Raw genomic sequence first — 21,892 nt, 5'->3', positions numbered from 1 at the left:
CTTTCCCTTTTGATGTTTTTAACTATGCGGAAGGTGGGTGTTGCCTTCAGCCTATCTAAAACTTTTAAGCATTTTTGATACATTCTCCTTGAAAGGTTAGTATACCTGAGGCTGAAGCTAATGACTGGAGATCCATTGAAGTGCAGATTCACTGTAATCTCTTTTTCAGCCCTGTCCTGAGGACAGCTTTACAGTTTCTCCTGGGCGTTCAAGGAAAAAAAATGCTGCAACCCCTCCAAGTCTCAAACCACACAGTTATTTTATAAGAGTCACTCTTCTTAGCCAGTTTCCTCTTGCTTTACAAAAGGATATTGCATCTTTACACCAGTTCAACCCCATGGACAACGTCAGCATCTGCACCAAAACTTCAAGAAGCTGATCCCTCTTGAAAGCAATGTTGTTCTACTGCTGCTAACCTCAGCACACTTGCCAAACACCAACAGGCTTACAGGAGAGAGCCTTCAAATCCTAGTTGTTCTTTTTGCAGGTGTGTCATATCTCCCAGTAGGATGCATGGCTTTCACTATTCATTGCTATCATCCTGAGAAAGACTAGTCCATTTTCTATAAGCATGTACACGGACTCATTACTTTTAATTTGTGGCACAGATGCATTCTTTGATGCAATTTAATACAACTCTACCACAAAAAAAAAACCCAAACACCAACCCAGGAAGTTAACATTTCTTTTGATCAATGACTATCTGAACTTGGATGAATCAATTATTTAATTATTCCCACACTTAAAGCTCAAAACCACCATCAAGACTTTTTTTTTTGATAGCATGAAGGGAGGGTTTACCCCCTGTCTCATCCTCTCCAATATCATCCTGTTGCTCACCTTCACTTGAGAGAACAACCAGAAAAATATTGTCTAAGAGATGAAACAACACAGTACAAGGACTTGACTCAGGTGTAGAATATAACATCACAAACACCACAGCTGGAAAACAGGACAAAGCCAGAGATAATGGAGTGCTCCTGCTAAAATGCACTGAATATATAGTGTAAGAGCCTAATGCAGTGAAGACTGCAAGAAAATTTCTAATCATCTCCGATAGACCTTGAAGAACAGCTCAGGAGGGGGTTGTATTTGTTCTTAATCTTTTCTGTAGCTACATGCTGTTGGTGGATTCATTTCCCAGCACTCAGAGCAGACAGAAAAGAAGGGTGGCAGCACTCTGTGCCTCCAGTGCCCAGCTCGGGGCCAGGATGAAGCAGACATGCACTTCCATGGGGAAACTCTACCAACTCATCCCCCCTGTGTTCCTTCTTGAAACAACCTGGCCATCCCCTCCAGCTCAGGAATGCAGTTGTCCCCTGCAGACAGCTCTCTTTGGGATTTGTCTGCAGCTCGAACCCTCACACACTCCTCTTTGTTCACACAAAAAGCCTTCAGTGTGTCACAGCTGCCTTGGGACTGTCGAGCATGACCTACCTTAGCAGCTGCCCCCAGGTCTGCTCCGAGTCCAGATGTGCACATTAAAGAGTTACTGGCATCTGGAGGTGCCTTCACAGCAGTCCATGACAAGCAAGGCTGTATTTCTTCACTACAGAGTGGCAGACAGCACTCAGGCAGGAAACACCCCCTTTAATTACAAATTTATTAGCACATACTAACTACAGTCAGAAGGCATTATTATTAGCATATACTTTTTTTTTTTCCCAATCAGACCTTAACTGGCAATCTGCTTCACTCAAGCCCATGAAGTGTCAATGCCATGCTCTCAGAGAAGTTACAATTCATTCTTTTTAACAATAAAAGGGGGAATCATGTAAATACTGGTGCACATGACAGATTACTCATTTACATCAGTGTAAATATTCTCACTAAAACCAGGCCCAAAAGCTAAGATTTCTGAACAAAAATGCATCCATTTTGCCTACATCTGCTCAACAGAGCAATATCACAGGTATTGTTGCTGGCGACTCCTAGAAGGAATAGTTAAGGAAACATGGAAGAACTTGCCTTTCAGGACCCATCCTCCATTCACTTGGCTTCTCTTTGTGATCTGTCAGCACCTAGCTAAAATTAACTCTAGAGAGATACATAGAGATCTATTGCACTAATTGGCAATTAAGCAGGGAAATAGGGTAGAGCCTGCCAGACTATTAAGTACAGACCCACTCCAAAGGCAGGTTAATAATGGGTCTTATTTCCAACTTTTCCTTATGATCACCAGTTTGCAGCTTTACCTTCAAAAAAAATGTCTCCCCACATATTTCAATAAAACAAATAATCCAACATTTTATCCTAACATTTGCCCCAACTTCCAAAATATACAAAACAGCTCTGGGTTTGCAGGTCCGTGCCCATCAGCCAATGCCATGTACCCAAAATACCTCACCTCAATTAAGGGAGCACAGAATGCTTCAGACTGAGAAAGGCAGTCATACACCTAGAGCAGTAAGGGATCTCTTGTCAAACCATGACAAATGTTATCTTTATTTACATTAAAGAGTGTCCCAGTGGTGCTCAGGTGATGGCTCATTTGCACTGCTGGAGGTTTGTGAGGCACAGAGCCCTCACCATGCCTGAGGAGGTAAAGAGGCTGTTCTTGTAGAGCTACACCATCTGCTTTGATGTAGGTTTGTAATGATACCAAGAGCAAATTTTCAAGTGAAGATTTCACAAGTGTGATGAATGATGGGCTTTATAGTGTCCTGGAGTTGGAGTATCCATGACAACTCTCCGCTGTGCCAAGGGACTTTTAGTCAGATACTGAGGAAAGTCACTTATAGCCTGTTTTTTGTAAGATATAACAAGGTTCTGGTAGGATTTTTCTCTTAATCTCTAAAGACTTCACTCCCTCCAGCTGCAACAGGAGAAAGCATCCACAGCTGCAGGGTTCCTCAGTTTCAGCTAGCCCCAAGAGTACCTAGAGCTTAAAGAAGGTTTACCTAGCAAACTCTGCCCAGTTAGCATATACAACTAGCTGCCACAAAGAAAGCCCTAATAAACCACTTGGCTTCAAAACATAAAATACCAAACAGTAAAAAAAAAAAATGCCACTGAAATTGGTTTCCCTTGTGACAGCTAAGGAGTTCAGCTAGAACAGAGCCCCAGTGGATATAAAAACTTTGATTATCCCAGGCATGGTATATCCCACCTAAGCCCCCTAATACAAATACCCTCAGTACATTTTAGAAGCTCTTCTTTATCTGGCCAAGGACTGTGTGTTGAATGCTGCAGCATAGCTGCTATTTTTTATTCATCCTTTCCCTAAGGAATTACTTTCTATTCTCTCTGTCTCATTAGATGCTGAGCATTTAGGAGCACGTTTGAATGCACAACCCTTCAGAATGCTTGGTGACACAACCACAGGTCAGATCATAACTTTAGAACTCTGAGCCATTACTAATTCTGTTTTCCAGAGTGATCTCACAGCACAGGCCTCTGCCCCAGCCAACTACAGCTGCTGTTGCTGCTTGTTACTTTCAAAGCATGAATAGAAGTGGCCTTTTCTCCCCTGATTTCCCAACAGTGAACATTAAAGCACAGTACACAGCCCGATTCCCTTTCTGTGATTAACCGATGTTTTGAACGTGCACAATTGATTTGTCCACATACATTATTCACAAGCTTTTGCCTTTTTAATTGCAAAAATAAACCCTTTTGGGCTTTAGGATTGTCAGCTGTCTTGGGGGCTCAGTGCTATGCTGTTTGGCACAAGAGCCCCAGTCTCCAAGCCTCTAACTCATCACTTAAGTATTTCCTAAATTCGACACATAGAAGTCCCACTAAAGCCTCTGGATGGAAGTACTCAAATCCTTGTATTTAAACATTGCTCAGGTGCTCCTGAGACTGCTGTGGAGTATTCCATGCATTGAGAGCCAAGTTTTGAAGGACTTAAAGGTTCCTGGCAGTTAAAAGTTCCACTGGCCTGATCCTCACTCTACAACACACAGACAGAAAAGGCCCCGCAGCCCTGAGGAGTGGGCTGCTGGTAGAAGGTAAGTGCCCTGTGGTACACCAGCTCTGCTCAGTGCAGCTGGATGGCAGAGCTGCTTCCAGGCTGACAGAACCCGAGATGAAACTGGTAAGGAGCCTGGAAATATGACAAAGTTTACAGCAGAATTACAGCAGCAGGGCTGCGATGAACTGAGAGCTGTCAGATGAGGGAAGACATGCAGGCACCCCTGTAATTGCAGGCACCCAGGTGTTGGCAGGAAAAACAGCCCCAGGAGACCACGCTGCCCAAGCTCTGCTCTGATCTGCTCTGTGTGACAGATAAGAGACTAATTAGAGAGCCAGCAACACAACCCATCCTACTTGCATTACACAGAAATCTTAACAAGACCAGCACAGCAGCAAGAGCAACCCTTCACACATGACTTGCTCACAAGACTGATTTCCAGATAATTTACCAACACTTTTACACTTATTTTGTCAGTAAAGTTACAGAATGTGTGTAGTGTTCATGGCCAGTACAAAAAAAAAACCTGCAAAACCAGAGAAACAAAAAACCCAAAACTACTCAGCAAGTAAGTTTCCAAGTATTTTGTAGTTGCCACTACTTGCAATCCTGAGGTTCTCTGCAGTTCAGCAACAGCTTTTACCACCAACAAAAAAGCATTATGGAAATCTGGTTCACAACTAGACAAAGCAGGAAAAAAATTGTATTCCTACCAGATCTAATCTGATTAGCATTTATATACAGAGCTCTCAGTATTTTGAACAAAAAATACAAAAACAAAAGTTGATATGTGTTTCCCTTGTCATAAAATAACCTATGGGCTTGGTCATGTTTTGAAAAAGTTCTCTCTATTGAGTAAAAGGCTTTCCACAATGAATGAAAAACAGAAACAAAAATATTTTAAAAAACTGAAATTCCTCTGTGAAGTTGAAGATTATCTTGGAATGTATGTTTTAACTAATAAGCTCTTAGAGCAAAAATTACATTTTTCAATAAACCCTATAATTTGAAATTGTTATGACTTAAGGGAATTTTCTAACTGAGATCCAAGTATTTTAAAACTGAAGTAAAGAGGCAAGGAAAACGATAACAGAAATTAATTAATGGAATTAAACAGCATCAATTGAATGCTTTCATGTTCAAACTTATGCAAGGTCATTCAACCAATGTGACAGTAAATCAGAAAATTTCCTTTATGTAGACTCCTTAAATCTGCAGGTAATTGATTTCATGCATTTTGCATCTTTATTAGGTTACAGTTAACAACACGTTAATATAAATAAAAGACATGACTCCAGTAATGGCTTCACTAAAAGTAAAATACAACATGAGAGTTGTAAGTGATCTTTCTTGCTGACAATATTGAATTTATACTAAATACTGAAGATTGTTATATAGATCTACTGGGATTTTTTGAAGATTTTGGACAACTATATAATAATATGAATAATATAAAGACCTATCACGTAGCCCTCAGTTTATCCATTTCATTTTACGTAGCCTGATAGCATAGAATTAACTGAAAGGAGGTGGTTGAAGGAGGGCAGAGCAGAGTTATGGCTCTTCAGGACATCAGGAGCTTGGCTGGCTGAAGGGAAGGAGACCTTTTTCCCCATCCAGGGGCAGAGAACACTTCAGAGAAGCTAAACGTGCCATATAACCTCATTGCACATTTACTTTGCAATCCCACCAGTTTGCATTTTCGAGTTGTCTGAACTACATTAAAGAGATGCTTTCTATTAAGTGTGCTGAGCAGACAGCAAGTGGTTGTTAGTCTTACCCTGCAGCAGAACTGAGAGACACACGAGCTTGGGGTTCCTGCCACAACACGGTTTGGGGACTTCTCACACACCTGACAGCTGCAGCACTGTGGAGCAACTGGGATAGGTCTGAAACACTATCAAAGCTATCTCATCTGCAATTAAAAATCCATTTGCTATAACAAAAATACATTTTTAAAATTCAGGATGAAATCAGAAGCTGTACTGACAGCAATATTGTTTTTTTTTTCCAGAAATCTCTGGGCTGACAGCTTCCAGTTTTTCCCTTCTATGAGGCCTATGCACTATACTCCTCAACAATCTTGTTCCCTTTTGCACACCTACATAACACCTCAACTTTAAAATACTGGCAAGCCAGCCATCTTAACAGTACATAATCTTGCCATGAAATCTAAGTCACTCACCATCTCCCCTCCCCCTGCCTTACCATAAAGGACTGCCTGCTATAGGTTGTTACTCCTCATCTATCCGATTTAGTTTGAAGATGTGTTACTGGTCAAGCATCTCTCTGAGGTCCTGTGTACACAGCCTGAGACATCTCACTGTCAGGAATGTTCTTCTTCCTTGCATATTTCATACTTCTCTAGTTTCACCTTGCCTCTGTCTGGAGTAATCTCCCTTCATATTTTTGTTCTTCAAATATTTATAGTGTATTATGTTCCATCCCTCCCTCCATCACCCTTGGCACCTTCTAGCAATTTTCCTTATTAATCATATCCTTCAGGCACCTGTTAATTTCTTAGCTACTCTTCTCTGACCATCTTCTCAATTACAATAACTTCACAGTGCTGAAGTAATCAGAATGTAATTTATTTTGGGTGCACTTGTGTAAATAATTTATAGAGAAGCACAGCCAAGTGGATCAAGTCGCATTTGTTTAGGCAGCGCCTTCGGGTCTGACACCCAGACGTGCACCCCTCCCACCCAGCACAAGAGGGTTTGCACACTATTTGCAAACTGGTGCAGTTAAACTGGCTGTCCCTCTGGACAGAGGGGTAACGGGGGGTGAGGGGATGTCTGATGAGCTAAACACAACCAGTTGCCACCCTACAGCTTCTGTTCAAAGGCACTCACGCTCTCCGTTGGGTAATGAACGCTTACATCGTAGGGGGGTTTCTTAATCTGCAGGTGACACAAGCTTCATGCATGGGAGCTCCTGCAGACTTCAGTCTTCAAGCAAAGAGCAAGGACAGGTCAACAGGAAGGAAGGACAGTGTAAATCATCCTGCCTGTTCCATCCTCTGCAGTTCTGCGGATGGAAGGGAGCCTGGAATTGGCAATAATAACCAATGCAGTCCTGTTTCTCTCCCTCCAGCAGTGGATTTATGTCCCTGGGCTGAGAGACTCCTCACACGTTCCCTCTGCAATACAGCTTTCAGCACCTTGTTTACATTTCCAATGGCTCTGTCCAGGCTGCGTTTCAAATGCAGTAATCAGGAATTCTGCATGCACAATAAAATCCACATGTACTCATAGATTATGAGGGCCAAACAAGAAGGACAAATGAGACATTGAGTATCAGTAGGGAAAACAAAAATCCAGACAATAATAGAAAGGAAAAATAACAGTAAACTGAAATGAAGGTAATTAATGCATGCTGAGGAAGGTCAACTGAATGTTTTGATGTTCAAACTAGTGCAAAACCTATATTCAACCTATATTGTTGGCAAATCAAATTTTAAATATATAAACTTCTTAAATGTAAGACAAAACAAAGTGGCTTGTTTCAAGGAAATTCCTTTCTAAAAGAGAGATTTCGCTGTTACTGTAAGATCAGTTTTACTTGAGTTTGTCATATTTTTGGTAGAGACCTCTTGCTCTTTGGTAAGACCAACCAAACCAAGAACAAGATTGGAAGAGAGAAGAGCACTGTTTACAACCACTCAGTTGGAGGGGTTTGAAGTGCACTTCTGGACCAAATCACACTGCACCGCAGCACCCTCAAAGTCAATGCCAACTGTTTGGCATTTCACTGCCTAAATCTGGTTAGTCCTTGCTCCCCCTCCTTTGTTTTCCCCCTTAGTGTCACTGCAGATGTTTGGTTCTCTTTGCACTACGCACAGTTCACATTTTAAGGACAGGTGAAAAGTCCAGTGTAGCACTAGGAGAGTATTACACGCAGAAGCTTTCCCCAAGTTTTTCTCTTCACCCACAGATCTTGGAACCATTTCAGTTTCTAGTTCTCATGAGCTGAAGTTCTGCATTCTTGTTCAGTTACTTTCTTAAGCTGCCTAAAAAAAAAAAACCAGTATATTGCATGCACCAAAATATTCTCCCTTTCACATACCCATCCTACAACGTCTGGAATGCAGCTTTCTCCAGAACAGACAGGAAGAACTTCCCAGATTTATTTTACCATATGAATTCATTTGAAATGTTCCTGCTAGATGATGAAGGAAACAGTTTTACACTTGGAAAGCAAGGGTAAGTTTGAGATGGTCGCAGACAGCAGGAGTGCGAAAAATCAGGGCTCCTGACAAACACCAGCAATGTCCTCAGGGGTTTTGGAAAGCAGGCTTGGCAATGAGAGCAACATTGAAAGGACTATCACTCAATAGCTGACTGAAATAAATGGTGGTTTCTGCTAATCTGAGCCAGCTGGGTTTATCCTTGTCAAGAACATCATGCATGGCTGGCCCACGGTATATTACATAGGGGTAATGATTCAAAGCAGAGATCTTAGAAGCCAGCCCATGCCATCTGTAACACCAAGTGTCATACATCAGGTTTGCTCTGCAGAGGCTTAATTAACATGAAAAATTAGTTTTCAAACAAAATATCAGTGTTAAAACTTCCCTAGCTCCTTTCCCTTATGTAAACATTTAGCTTTGCCTTGTTATAAACCAGCACAACAGAAAGTCCTCCACCAAAATCCATCTTCCCCCTTCCCCTCAGAAACAAATAGCTTGTCCCTCAGTCGAAGCAAGTCTCTGTATTTGTCATTATTTCAGTTGCTTAGTACCAGTCCTGGTACAGCAAAAACGGGGAGAGGGTCAGAGAGAAAAAAAAATTAAAATTCTCCTTTTTATTGTTGATCCATTTCAAAGACCAGGAGAACACACAAGCCCTGGTAGATGTGATCAGATGGGTGGTCCTACTGCTGAGGTTTTCTGTGCAGCAGTGCAGATTGAGCAAGGGTGCTAGAAGCACTTCAGTCCCACAGGAAAGCCTGGAGGACCCCTTCTCGTTGCTTTTGTAGCTTTGGCTCATCTTGCCCAAGCAAAATAGCTGAACTGCTGGTCATACATACCCTTGTTGGAGTCATATTTTTTAAGCATGGAAGAGGTAACAGAAAGTTAGCAATAACTTCCAAAACACAGCTCTACCACAGAGTGGTGTACAGTCAGAGACATGATGTACTCTCTAATATTACCTCCACCTTCCTTCTACCTACCAGGTTTCATTTATTACTGTATTCTTTCTTTTCCTCCTGGAAAAAAACAAATAAAGGGATGTATGTGTACGTTTATATACAGTGAGCTGCACAAAGCCTCAGAGATAGAGATAGGAAAAAAGTACACAGAGGAGCACGGCCAGGAGAAAGTAGATCAGCAGGTTTGAGTATTAGAAGGGCAGGAAATATGAAAGCAGAGAAAAAATTGATACTGCTGACACTCTTTTCCAGATTAAGCCTATCTGGTACATCCGACTCTTGTTGTCAACTGGAATAAGAGCATATAAAAGGAAACCAGATATGGTGTTATACATTTGTGTTATTGCACATACTGAGGGTAAGGTTTTATCTGCTTCTTGAGGAAAGACAGAATACCTACTTCTTCATGCTTATTGTAAATATTTCGAGTTGCCTAAATCCACTGATACTATCAGAACCTGTTTGGGGGATTCAGAAATGGTTTACTTACATGTAAGTAATTTGATCCAGGAGATGAGATGAGCTAATCAGCCTGCAGTCATTGCAACATTATCTCATGTACTGAAATCACTTGGTTTTTAACTAGCTTCTGACTGTCAGATTTTATTTCCTCAAAAACAATCAGCCTACACTTCAGACACACAGGAGTACAGCTGTAGCTACGAGGGTTTCCTTATGGATCTCCTGAATAAATTTAGGACCTATAACAGGAAATTATCTGATAACAATGGATTCAGGAGGCTAAAAAATAATATCTAGATTTTTTCACGCAATGCCATTGTAAAGCAACAGCATTATTGAGAAAATCATTTACCAGGCTTGCTTGTTTTCCAAGGCAATCGGAGCATGTGCAAGAACGCCTTGTACAGAGTGCCTTCCTCACCCTTTGGCCCACACACAAAAGAAACAAAAACAGAGAGCAAATTTGCTCAAAACCTCCAAAGCAACCTCCAGTCCTGAAGTCCTCCCCTGCATTCCCTGCCACTGAGCAGAGCACCAGGGAGGGCACACACTGCACCCCAGGTACCGTGACCCCAGCAACAGGCTGGCAGCAGCACCAGCCAGCCAAGGCCAGTGCCACTGCCCCTGTTGTCAGGCAGGAGTCCCCTCTCCTGAGCCAGGCAAAGCCCCTGATCCCAGTGTTTCACCAACCCAGCACTCCAGTCCACTTAGTAGTTCAGCTATCAGTTGACCACAGGCTAATAGGGAAAATTTATACCAATTCCTTTATAAGTGCTTTTAATTTCACAGAGAGATAAAAGCTCAGAAATTATTATCACTAGATGAGATGGATGATCTTTAATTGCTCTGCTTTTTGCCCGAGTCTGTGTCCTTATAAAACTTCCCACATACTAGAATAAAGTCTCAGCATTGCAGAGAGCAGTGTCAACTCGGTGCAGACAGTTTGCCTCCCTAATTTTCTGTGTCCTAGCCCCCTCTTTAGTCCTTTCAAACTTATTGCTAGAACACTCCAGCATTATCTCAGCAAAATCACTTAAGCAACTTTGTCCTACATATTAAAATTTTAGCAAATGTTTTTTGCCAGTAAAGGGACTCCCCCAGAACCATAGCCTAGGAAGATGCTAGACAGGCTTCAATACTTTTAGTTGCTTCCAAAGGACAGCCAGACTTCTGGTTCTTAGTTGTAGTCATCTTTGAGGAAGTGATACAAAAGGTAAAAAGGTCATGTCAAGGAGTCAGCAGAGTGGTAATTAGATATTCTCATCCTCAGGTCTTCTGTGCTTATCTTCTCCCCAGCAGAAATCCCTTTTCATTGTCTCACACCCAACAAAAACAGAGACTAGGACATCTGTGAGCTACTCTGGGAGACCTGCTTAAAAATTAAGCGTAACAAAATCACGAAGCTTTTTAGGCCCACCAAAGGTAGCGAAAGGATGACACATTAGGGAACAAAAGTAAGGTTTGTGCAGCTAGAATTGGCACATTCCTGCAAGACTGGAGAATGTTTGAAGAGCCAATGACACTAAAAAGGTCAGTTGCCATCTTCATCACATGCATGGCACAGCAAGCTCAGGGAGTTTCCATCAGGATTTCAAGGCTGGTACATACAAAATATGCTCTATAGTGCTTCACCCTCCCCAGCCTTAGCTGGAAAGATTTCTCTTCCTGAGGGCATGCAGGATTTTAAATGAACATGCATGGACCTGGATGAAGGAGAGAGGTTTTCAGGTGTGGGAAGTTAGAAATCCAATGGAGTTACTTCATGCACACACACCTCCTCACCATACAGGTATTGTATTGAACAAGGAGCTGGACAGGCACTTGTCACAGCTGCCTGTTCTCCACTCAAAGTCATGCACATACAGCCAGCAGTAGCATCTTCAAGGCCTTAAAAAGATAAATACAACTGATTTCTATCATGGACTGCCTTTTGCTGGCCGCAGCCGTGACTTTGGTGTGCTCAGAGAGACTAGAGAACCTTAGTGCCAAAAAATGCAGCTGTAATGGGAGAATCAGATTCCCCCACGTGCATCAAGTAAATGTCATACCCAGGCATAATGCCAGGGCTGATTTTTCAGTGTCACTAATGACTATTTCACTAAGTAGTTAATTAGGGAACCACAGGAAAAAGCAACCCTTGACTTGGCCCTGGCCAGCACTGGTGATCCAGTTCTTCGTGCCTGCTCATGCAGATCAGCTTGGGCCCATGGATCTCTGTGTTTAAGTCTATCTTGGATTAACAGAAAAAGTGAGAGACTCTTTTTGCTATCAAGAGCAACCTGAACTAAGTTCTCAAAGTACGTACATCTCAGAAGTGCAGTCTGAAAGAGCAACATCCTTGCAGATGGCAGAAAGGTTACAGAAAGACACTGCACTGAGGCTTCAAGAAAGTGAAGCTGTACCCCCAGTAGAAAGCATCACGTACTACTCCAGCAGGCTGACTGCAGAAGTAGTACAGAACAGGCCAAAATACTTTGAGCTTTGAGGAACACCTTGCAAAAGCTAGAATAGCTAATAATAAATCCTTTATCAAAAATGCCCTGAGTAGTAGCTTGCTAGGAAGTCTGCAGTGGATGATCAAGGTAGAAAAGGAGATTTCACAGAAGAGAAGGCCACAATAAAAAAAAAAAAAATTTTTGTAAAAATATTCTTAATTTTTCTTTTTTTTTTTTCCAGATAGAAGGCTTCAGTGTTAGAAGTCTTTCCTCCCACCCTCACCCCCCAAACAGCAGGAGCTAGTGGCCTTGGAAGACCTACCTGAATTTGAAGTGCCAGTGGAAATGGTTATAGCAAAGGTAGAAAGTACTAACAGTGCCAAACCACGAGCAGAGGGCAGTGTTCAATCAAGAGTTTAGATTCAGTCAGAGATAAGAACTGAACTCCTATCTTTTATACCATTTGTTTAATATCAGATTTTGACCCTGTGTTTAACCTTGCAAGGGAGATTTTAAGCTGACCTTTCCGAAGGGCATCAATATAACCTCCAAATTCCTGCTCACAAGGAAACACCTCTGCTATGGGCACTGAGGAGAGAGATGCATGACATGAAAAAGGCACGAGGCTTTTGCTGCGGAACTTGCAAAAGTCTTCCTCATGAAATAAGATTTTCAAAATAGCCTAAAGAAGTCAGGTATGCAAATCCACCCAAAAAGGCTACTTGGGCATCTGATAACTCTTTCACAGGCTCCTCTGAAAGTCATATTGGTCACAAGTGGACCGGTTTATCAGTTCTAATGCTACTGTTTTCTGTGACAAAACTGAAAAGCTGTACAGAGGTGCAGCGCTGGACCTGGACAGATGGGATTTCTCTCTCCTACTCTCACTCAACAAGAGTTGGCAATTCCTAAAACAGTTTGGGTGAATCATCCAGTATAACAGTTCTTAGTGTTATACTTAGTGCCCTGGTTTCGAATGGAGGTTTAACTGGAGCTCCATACAAGTTTGGATGGAAGTTCTCCCCCCCCATGCCCCTGATGAAGACCTTCGATCTCAGCAGAATAACAGGGTCTTAAAGGACTTGGTGTCAGACCCTTTGCTCTAACTTTGTTCCTGTGCTCTTCAACTGCAGCCAAATCCTGTGCCCGACTCTGTTCTTTGTCAGGTGGTTGTAAAAGCACAAGTTACAATTAAAACAGCAAAAACTTACAGCTACCACTGCTAAAGGAACACAAATTAACTCCATTATCTCAGACTGTGTTATAAACAGCTACCTACTGTGGCACTCAGGATATATTAATAAGAAGTATTTAATTATCTTACTGAGAGCTGTGAAGATAATACACATCTGTAATGAACCCTGCAGCACCTGACCTGAAAACAGAGCCTGTCCCTCTGAGCTCATCGCCGTGGGGAGGCTGGAGAGATGCAGGCAGAGAGGAACCACTTAGCCACAAGGATCTGGGCAGCCCCTGAAAACAAGACTGAATGTCTACAACTGAAACAGTTGCTTTGAATTTCCTATATCCTGGGATACACGTGAATTTACCTTCTCTTATATTCTGATACTAGTGTGCCTTACAACCCTGGACATTTCAAGTAGCAAATGTGAATTTTGGGAACCATGTCTTCTGTAACTTCCCTGAGCTACCCATAACTTCAACCTAAGTTTTCAAACAGTACAGCTGACAGCAAGAAATATTCATCTTCCCCTTTTGAACTTAGAGATTGCCAAACGGAGCAGAATGCACACGCTTCCCTCACACGCACGAGGACTCCGCTCACAATTAGACCTCATTTCCCAGTAAAATACATAAAAGCAGAAGTTACTTCAATCAAATACTTTCAGATCTCTAAAAGGTTGAAAGGCAGTTTAATTTCTTATGATGCAAGTGCATTTGAACTCAGTCTTTTCTGTTAGACTCTGATCTATTTGCTTTTTTGCATTTCCCACAGGACGTGCCACTACAATTTTCCCCTGATGTCTGCCATTTCTGAAAGCCCAGAGGAAATTATAAGAATAGCCTAATACAGCTGAAAAATGAAGCAATCAATAGGCACTAAAATGGAGAATTGCATACATGTATATTATATTAACTACACAGAAATACATCTTCCAGGAGACTTTCCAGCAGCTGTTGCACAAATAAAATGACACCCAAAAAGTGCTTGTTAATGTTATGGGAAATAAAGCTGGTTTTTTATTGTAATTTTTACTGATGGTATACTGATTTATTTTTGAGTATGCTATAATTAGAAGCCTTTGCAACAACATAGCTTCAAAAAATAAAATTCAGAGGCTATGTAGGTCAACACCAACATTGTTTATGATTTTAAAGAGGAAAACAAATCCTAAGGGATTCTAAAGGCTGCTTTCCCAACAAACACAGATTCCCAGATACGCACACCCCTCATTATGGGATGAAGTCAGAACAGGAGATGTTAATTCATATTTCAGTTAAGTATTGAGAAAGGGGGGGAGTGGGGCAGAGGGGATGACACACAGACCCAAGAGCCTTGACATTTACCCAACACATTTTGAGCAATTCTTTATTCAGCACCATTTTCTGTAGATGTTGTTTTGATAATACCACAAGTGCAAATAACAAAGCACAAGAAGATGAAGGTTAAATAAGGATGGTTATCCCTGTTATTTTTTCCATCGAGAGAGGCACAAGTCTGTCCCTTCAGCCTATGGTTCATATCCTCAGTTCAGATAACTCAGGAGAAAGCTGCTGCTCACCCATGAAGCCGAGGAGCCACTCTTCCCTCATTAGCAAACAAACAGAGACACATTCTGCTTTTTCCACCCGGCGGCTCATTTGTGCAGCTACAGCCTTTAAATAGGAGCTTTGCCCCCAGATGATTCTCAGAGAAAGACACGTTAACACAACAGACTTTATTAGCAATATATTCAGCTGCCTTCAGTCAAAAACACAGCTATCTAATCTGTACTTTTAATCATAACCAAAAGTGACAGTTTGAAGCATCACAGTAAACATGTGAATGCTCTTCACTAATGAAGTAATAGATTTTAAAGTCTCTATACAGGTATATTATGCTAATGTCAGATAGAAAAGTATTATGAATAATATTAAGCTCTATTCACTTGGTATGTTCTCAAACAGGATATAATAATCTCTCAAGCTTCCCCTAATCTATATATCCTCTTAAGAAGAAGATTAATTTTCATGCTCATTCATAAGCAAGTCACAGAGTCTATGTGACGAACACTATCCAAATACATCCAAAGAATGTCTCATTTTTAACCCAGGAAGCATCCCCTCCAGAGGCCAAAGAGTCCCTTGTGGACAAGAACTAAAAAAAAAGAAAGTGTTTAACTTCCTTAGCTATGCTTCCTAAAATATTTCTCTGTGCAGATTCAAGAATACGATGCATTATAATAAGTTAGTACACATACTGTGAATATAGGTCACTGAAGTTTCTCCCTGGGGATTAAACAGAAAGGAAAAAAAAGCAGCAACCACTGTGAACTTCTTACTCTCCACTAGCACACAAAGAGCAGTAAATTGGTTCTGCTGCATCTCTGTATTCTATTGACGTTTCTCAGTAGTTTACTGAGCACTTTAGGGGGCATTAAACTTCCTCCATCCCTGAAGTTAGATGAAAACAACTGTTGGTAACAGCACAGTCATTTTCCTTCAACTTTTCAAAGCTCCCCTCCCCTTACATCCCACCATAACTGCAGGAGGTCTCTCATTACAGACCATGGGGGGGTTTTGCATACATTTGTCCTCTTCTTTCTACTTCCCTGCGTGCGAGGATCTATGCTTATAAGAAGCTCCAACACCAACCATGTGGGAGCCCTCTTACATTACTCAGAGCTTTGTTTCAGGAGGTGCTGCTCAGGTAAGAGTTGGATGCTGGTGCAGGCAGACTTAGATCTAAGCAGCTTCCCTGGCCCTACCCTCTTAGTGAACTCCACAGCCTCCACGTGTTTGCTCTGCGCTGCTCCTGGCAGGGCTGTGAACAGCCCTATCAAAGGCAAACAGGCAGAGGCTGTTTGGAGGAACACAGCCGCCCGTGCAGGTGAGACCAAGGCTCTGCAATCCAAAAGTAGATCAAAGAATACAGATGTTAGCCCCATCACTTAATTTACTACTGGAAAGTCTTCAAGTGGTACTGAACTGGTGACTGCGGTACGAGAAAATGCTATTCAGAAATGAAAGAAAACTGTCTCCCTCGTATTGCTCACAGCCACCATGTTCTCTTTGTTCTGGTCATTCTTGAAGAGATGTTGGAGCTGGTGGCTTGCAGCCAGTTTCTCAGTTTTAACCAATATATTTTATATGCTTCAGCATGGACTTCTAAAACCAGGAGCCTCTCTAATCTGGCATCGAAAGCCCTCTTTGATTTTTAACAGAAAAAATGAATACTTGGTCTTCCAACTAACCAAACTTTACAAAAAGCATTTAAAAAGGAAAGTGGAGTTAGCAATATGCTCTCCAGAATTTTTACAGTATACTTTCATGAATATTTAAGTAACACTTCTAGGCTTAAAGGTGTTTTCTAGTATCCCACATTTAGAAAGTTTTTGGCAGGAAATAATTTTATCATTCAGTATTAAAACATAGTATCAGGCATTATGTTCATACCAATTGTTCATTAAACATCCCGTCTAGAAACTAAAACAAACTAATTGCCTACTAACTCCTCTCTTCTACTATCGTGATGAATCCAGTTTGCCAAGAGAGATTAAACTCATGAATTGTATTAAACTTATCACAGGCTTGTTTTAATTTAAGAACACACCTTCCTGCTGGAATGCAGATTTCATCATGAAAAACGAAAAGGGAAAGGCTGTGCCGTGTTGCAAGCACTCACTAATCCCACTGTGTACCCTAAGGGCTTCAGGGTTTGGGTATTCACAACCTAAGAAAAGGAGAAGACAGCCCCTTGGTGCAGCCCTACACGTTCCCAGCTAGCAAAGCCACCACCAGTGACACAGCAGTTTCCAAGCTGTGGAGATGTGCTGCTGAGGGACATGGGTTAGTGGTGTCCTTGGAATGCTGGGTTAGTGGTTGGATTTGATGACCCGAAAGGTCTCTTCCAACCAAAATGATTCTGAGATCCTACTACTGAGTATCAAGGTGGGAACTGAGCACAAACATTCCAGCTGTGGGAACCAGGAAAGGGAAGGGAAAGGGCACAGTTCAGCAGAAACACTTGGAGAGCTGGTATGCAAACAGGGCTGGGCTTTAACTTAAAGCAGCGAAGAACTGAACATCAGGTAAAGCTCAAGGGCATTGCCTGTTTGCAGCCTCTCACTCCTCCTTTCCTTTAAATGCAGCCACAGAAGATGAGGGCTCAGGTGACCAGCACAACTCTCCCAAACTTCATCCCCTCCTGAAGAATAGCCACTGGAGAAAAGTGCTCTCTTTATAAACCTGAGTGTGTGTGTCAGATGTGGGTGCCCTTCTGCCTTCTCTGCATCACCCACCCTGCAGAGAGTCAGTCAGACCCACATTCTTTCTGGGTCCCCTATGGAATCACAAGTTCAAGGTTTTTCAGCTTCTTGGACTGAACGACAGCTTGCTGTTGTAGACACCACTGATCAGGAATAATGAAGTTGCAAAAAGGGTAATTTACTTCTTGTGGAACTTTTTTGAAGAAAGGAAGATAACAGATGCAGATACAAGAAATCCCACTAGATTTCCCACTAGAAAATGCCAGTTTTCCATTAGTGCTGTTTACCAACAAAACCTCAAGTGAAACTACTTATCCCCAATTAGAGAAACAAACTGGAAAAACAAAAGAATTGGGTTGGGAGAGCAAAATGGGAGTAAAGAAATTCAGAAAGCAAGGATTTCTAGAGTGAAGAAGGGGAAACCGCAGAATCTGACATTCCTGACAAGACAGTACTTGATAAAACTACTTTCAGAATAATCCTCTAAATACCACCTTCTTGCTGAACAGGTACAGCCTGAGGCTCTTTGTACCCAGGCATGCACATGACTCTCCATCTTCAATTCCCATAGATCTGCCTTCATATTACACTGCATTCTTCCCACTCTCAGACCGAGATAAGTGAAGTGAAGCACTGCCCTAAGCCTTTGTCCAACAAGTAGTGGCTATTTCTTTGCCCCTGTTTACAAATTCACAGAGCATTACCTTTCTCCATCTCTGGGAGTGGTTGGAAATATTTAGCCTTTTATAGCAAGGTCATTTTCTTTGGGCAAGCAACAACAGAAATAGCAGGGGCTTTCTCAAACAGTAAGCCCCTGTATTTTGTAGGGATCTTACAAGCCCCTGTAGGGTGTGAAGGGCAATGGTGACTGTTTGAGCAGCTAAACATTCCCATTGCATGCCAGTTTAACTGCTTAGAGCCCTGCAAGAAAGTACTGCAATCTCTCATCTGCATTACTACACTCTACATATTGCACAAGTTAATTGACAAAGACCTTGATACTATTCTAGCACAGAACATCAATTTACTAGAGGCTCCCTTCAAGTAAAGTCAGGACAAGAGGGAACAAGCTTTACGCTGATCATGGTAGTTACAATACAAAATCTATGCTTTGACCTTTTGGCAAAGAACTTCTGCTTTAGAACAAAACACAAGTCAAGGTAAAGGCTGATGGTGCTCGTTCTGGAAAATCAAACCCTGAACCATTCAGTACAACTACTGTCTACTAGTACTTCTCCCCAGGATTCAAATACAGCCTGCTAGGTTTTGGAAGTCTTTCTAGAAATTTCCTTAAGGTCTGCACCTGAATAGACATGCAAGGTTGCTCCCTTTTGCAGAGACAGGGAGACCAAAGGTCCAGGGAAGTGAAACCATGTGTTCAGAAACAACAGTGGAGCTGGGTATGAGCCCATGTCTGCAGGTTCCTTGGGTTTGCTGATCTGGTCAGTAAGGTGTGGCACTTTCCAGACTACAAGTTTTCACAAAAATCCAAGTAAAGGCAGGCTAAAGAGACAGAGACACCGAGGAGGAAGGAACAACCTTTCTCTACCATGTATTTTCCTATAGTTTGCTTGTAGAAAAATATTTAAATTTCATGTTTATCAACTTCCACTTTACTCTTTCACTTGAAATACTAGGTGAAAAATTGTTAGTCTATCTCAAATGTATGTTAATTATTACCCATTATCACTGGCCTTAATTCTGTTTTTGTCCTCCCCTAAAGAAAGAGGCAAGAACGACACAGGGAGGCAGAGGATGTATGTGCTTTGGGTGAGGAAATTGCTGCCTTTTAAATAACTTAATGCCAACTAAGTCAGCAAGTCAGAACAGTCAGACACCCCTCAGAAAATGGCCTTGCAGATGATGTGAGAAGCTCTGTGGAAAATCACCTCTGTTGTTGAAGTTCTGTGTGGGTACCATGTTTTAATGTTTCCACAGAACTGAATACCCACTGTTCTCAAGATGCATCTGTGAAAGGATCCCTAGGTGTGACTAGCTGTGCTAGCTAACCTTCTGCTCCAGATACATTCAGCCTTTAATCCAAACAACAGGAAGCTGAGAAGGAGCTTGTAGCAACAAATCTGCACCCAAAACCTTCTGAAGGAGTTCAACAAGAGGCAGCCTCTCCAACACTGTGTTTTCTTTTGATGTGCAAGTAATCCATCTCTCCTGACCAACCCTTGACACTGCAGCCAAGCCACAAGAAGCTGCATGGGTTTGAACCTTAACCCCAGTCTGTCTGCACCAAGCAGGATGACCTGAAGCTTTACCCAGGTCAAAGACACATTTGCAGAGCTTCTGATCTTTCCATCTAGCACAGACAAGTCATGAGCTGAGAGGCACACATTCCTCCTGGCGTGCCGTGTAGAATTTCTCACATACAAACCTCACCCTCCAGAGGTCTTTCAGCACCAGATGCTCCCAGTTCCAAGGGAGCTGTCAGCTTTGAGAGCAGAGCCTGAGTTCACAGGGTTGTTTTTGTTCGTACTCTTGTGGACAGGCTCACGCTCTCCAGGTGGTAAATTATTCATTCTACACATTCTCAGCCTAGGCCCTGGCATTACATACACTGTTTAATGCTGCAAAATCAATATATGCTGAAAGCTATGGCAGTCTGTGGCAAGCTGTAGAAATTTGAATCCTTTCTCTAGCTATGTAAATTACCCATTTTTGCTGTTTCTCAATTAAAACTAATTTCTGAACAAGAGGACACTATTTTAGAGGACAGCAGTCTGCAGGAAGGCTTGAGACATGTTGTAGTTTGTCTGCTGAACACCATGATCATCCCCCTGTACTCAGCACCAGGGAGACTGCACCTCAAATCCTGAGTTCAGTTCTGGGTCCCTCATTCCAAGAAGGGCACTGAGGGGCTGCAGCATTGCACTGGGGGAGGTTTAGGCTGGGTTTTAAAAAAAAAAAAAAAAAAAAAAAAAAAAATGTGTTCCCTGCAAGGGCTGTCAAGGCCTAACAGGCTGCCCAGGGCAGTGGTGGAGTCCCCATCCCTGGAGGGGTTTCCAAGCCATGTAGAAGTGTGGCTGAGTGCCATAGTTTAGTGGTGAACTGGCAGATACAGGCTATCAGTTGAGCTCAATGATCTTATGGGCCACTTCCAACCTAAATGATTCTACTCTATGATTTCCCCTGATTTCGTTGTGACTACACATGTACTGAGAGTTAAGTACTTGCAGAATACAGGCTTTCCACAAACAACTCCAGTCTTTAACCTCTGTAAGCTGTTGTGTGCACCCATGATGCTTTGGCCAAACAGAGTAAGAGAAGCCCATTTGTACATTCAGGTAGATTTTTTTCTTTTTGAGAATCAAAAGGCTACTAAACCTGATCAGAATTTAAAATCTGGAAAGAGAATATTTACACAGCACCATGTCACAGTCCTCTAATGCTTCCACTCTGGTTTGATTTAAAACAACTGTTGTTCCTAGGCACAGAGATAAAAGCAAGGTCAAAAATGTGTGCTACTAAGGCAGCCTGCACCTCGTCACCAGTGAAGCCCTGGGTTGCTTCACTGAACCTGGATGCTGTTCCCTCACAACGGTCACTCAGCACTGACTCTCCCATGACCACACAGGAGTGGGTGGTTTTGGACTGAATCTCTTATTATTGAAGTGATAGGAAGGAATGACATTATGTGCTTGTCAGTTCTGTGCTGTACTACTGCCTCAGATTGATTAACACAAAATTCAATTTCATGCAGATCATCCCAAGGCCTTGCTACATGTGGTAGGAACGGGTCCTTCTGTGCCCTGAGTGCTGCAAAAGCCACTGTCTTTCAGAAATCATTGTAGTGTTGCTCACTGCAAGAGCCTTCTCCTCCTCCTCCTCCTCCTCCTCCCTGGCAGTCCCTCACCTCCACCACTGTGCTCAGACACAGGTACTCTGACCTAGCTGCAACCAGAGGAGAAAGGAAATCCTCCCCTATAATAGATGTTGTTCTGAGGATGGATATATCCCCATCAGGAAGAGTCCATCTTTTTTTTTTTTTCCCCATACAGACAGACTAATGCCTAAATTCTGGAAAAGCAGAATCCAGGGACACCCTCCTTGGCAACAAGCACAGTAGAGGAAGGCACTGGGAAATCCCAGCCAGCTAACTTAAAGCTTGGAACAAACAGAGGTTGTTTTAATTGGACAGTGGTGGCTGTCTGAGTTTATTGCAAAACGAGCATTGCATCAGCTGGATGCCTGCAACACAGTGCAAGAGATCAGGTCTCTTCACTGCACAGAGCATGGATGGGAGAGGAGGGAGAACATATGGGGAAGAAAAGACCTGAAGTTAACAGGCCTGAGGCAGGATGTCAAAATGAGTTTAAAAAGCAAGCACAGCATCCTCCATGAATGGTCCCACATGGTCCAGGGACAGTTGTGAGGTTACTGGGACATTCAGAGATGGGGAGTGAGTATTCCTGTTCACAGCTCTTTCTAGGCCTGGCTGGGGGAGGAAAGAAGGGAGCAGGAGGGTGCAGTGTGGGGCAGGTTGT

Source organism: Merops nubicus, unplaced genomic scaffold (assembly GCF_000691845.1).
Source record: "Merops nubicus isolate BGI_N331 unplaced genomic scaffold, ASM69184v1 scaffold615, whole genome shotgun sequence".
NCBI lineage: Eukaryota > Metazoa > Chordata > Aves > Coraciiformes > Meropidae > Merops > Merops nubicus.
The sequence above is the reverse complement of the archived record's forward strand: the minus strand, read 5'-3'. Positions refer to the sequence as shown.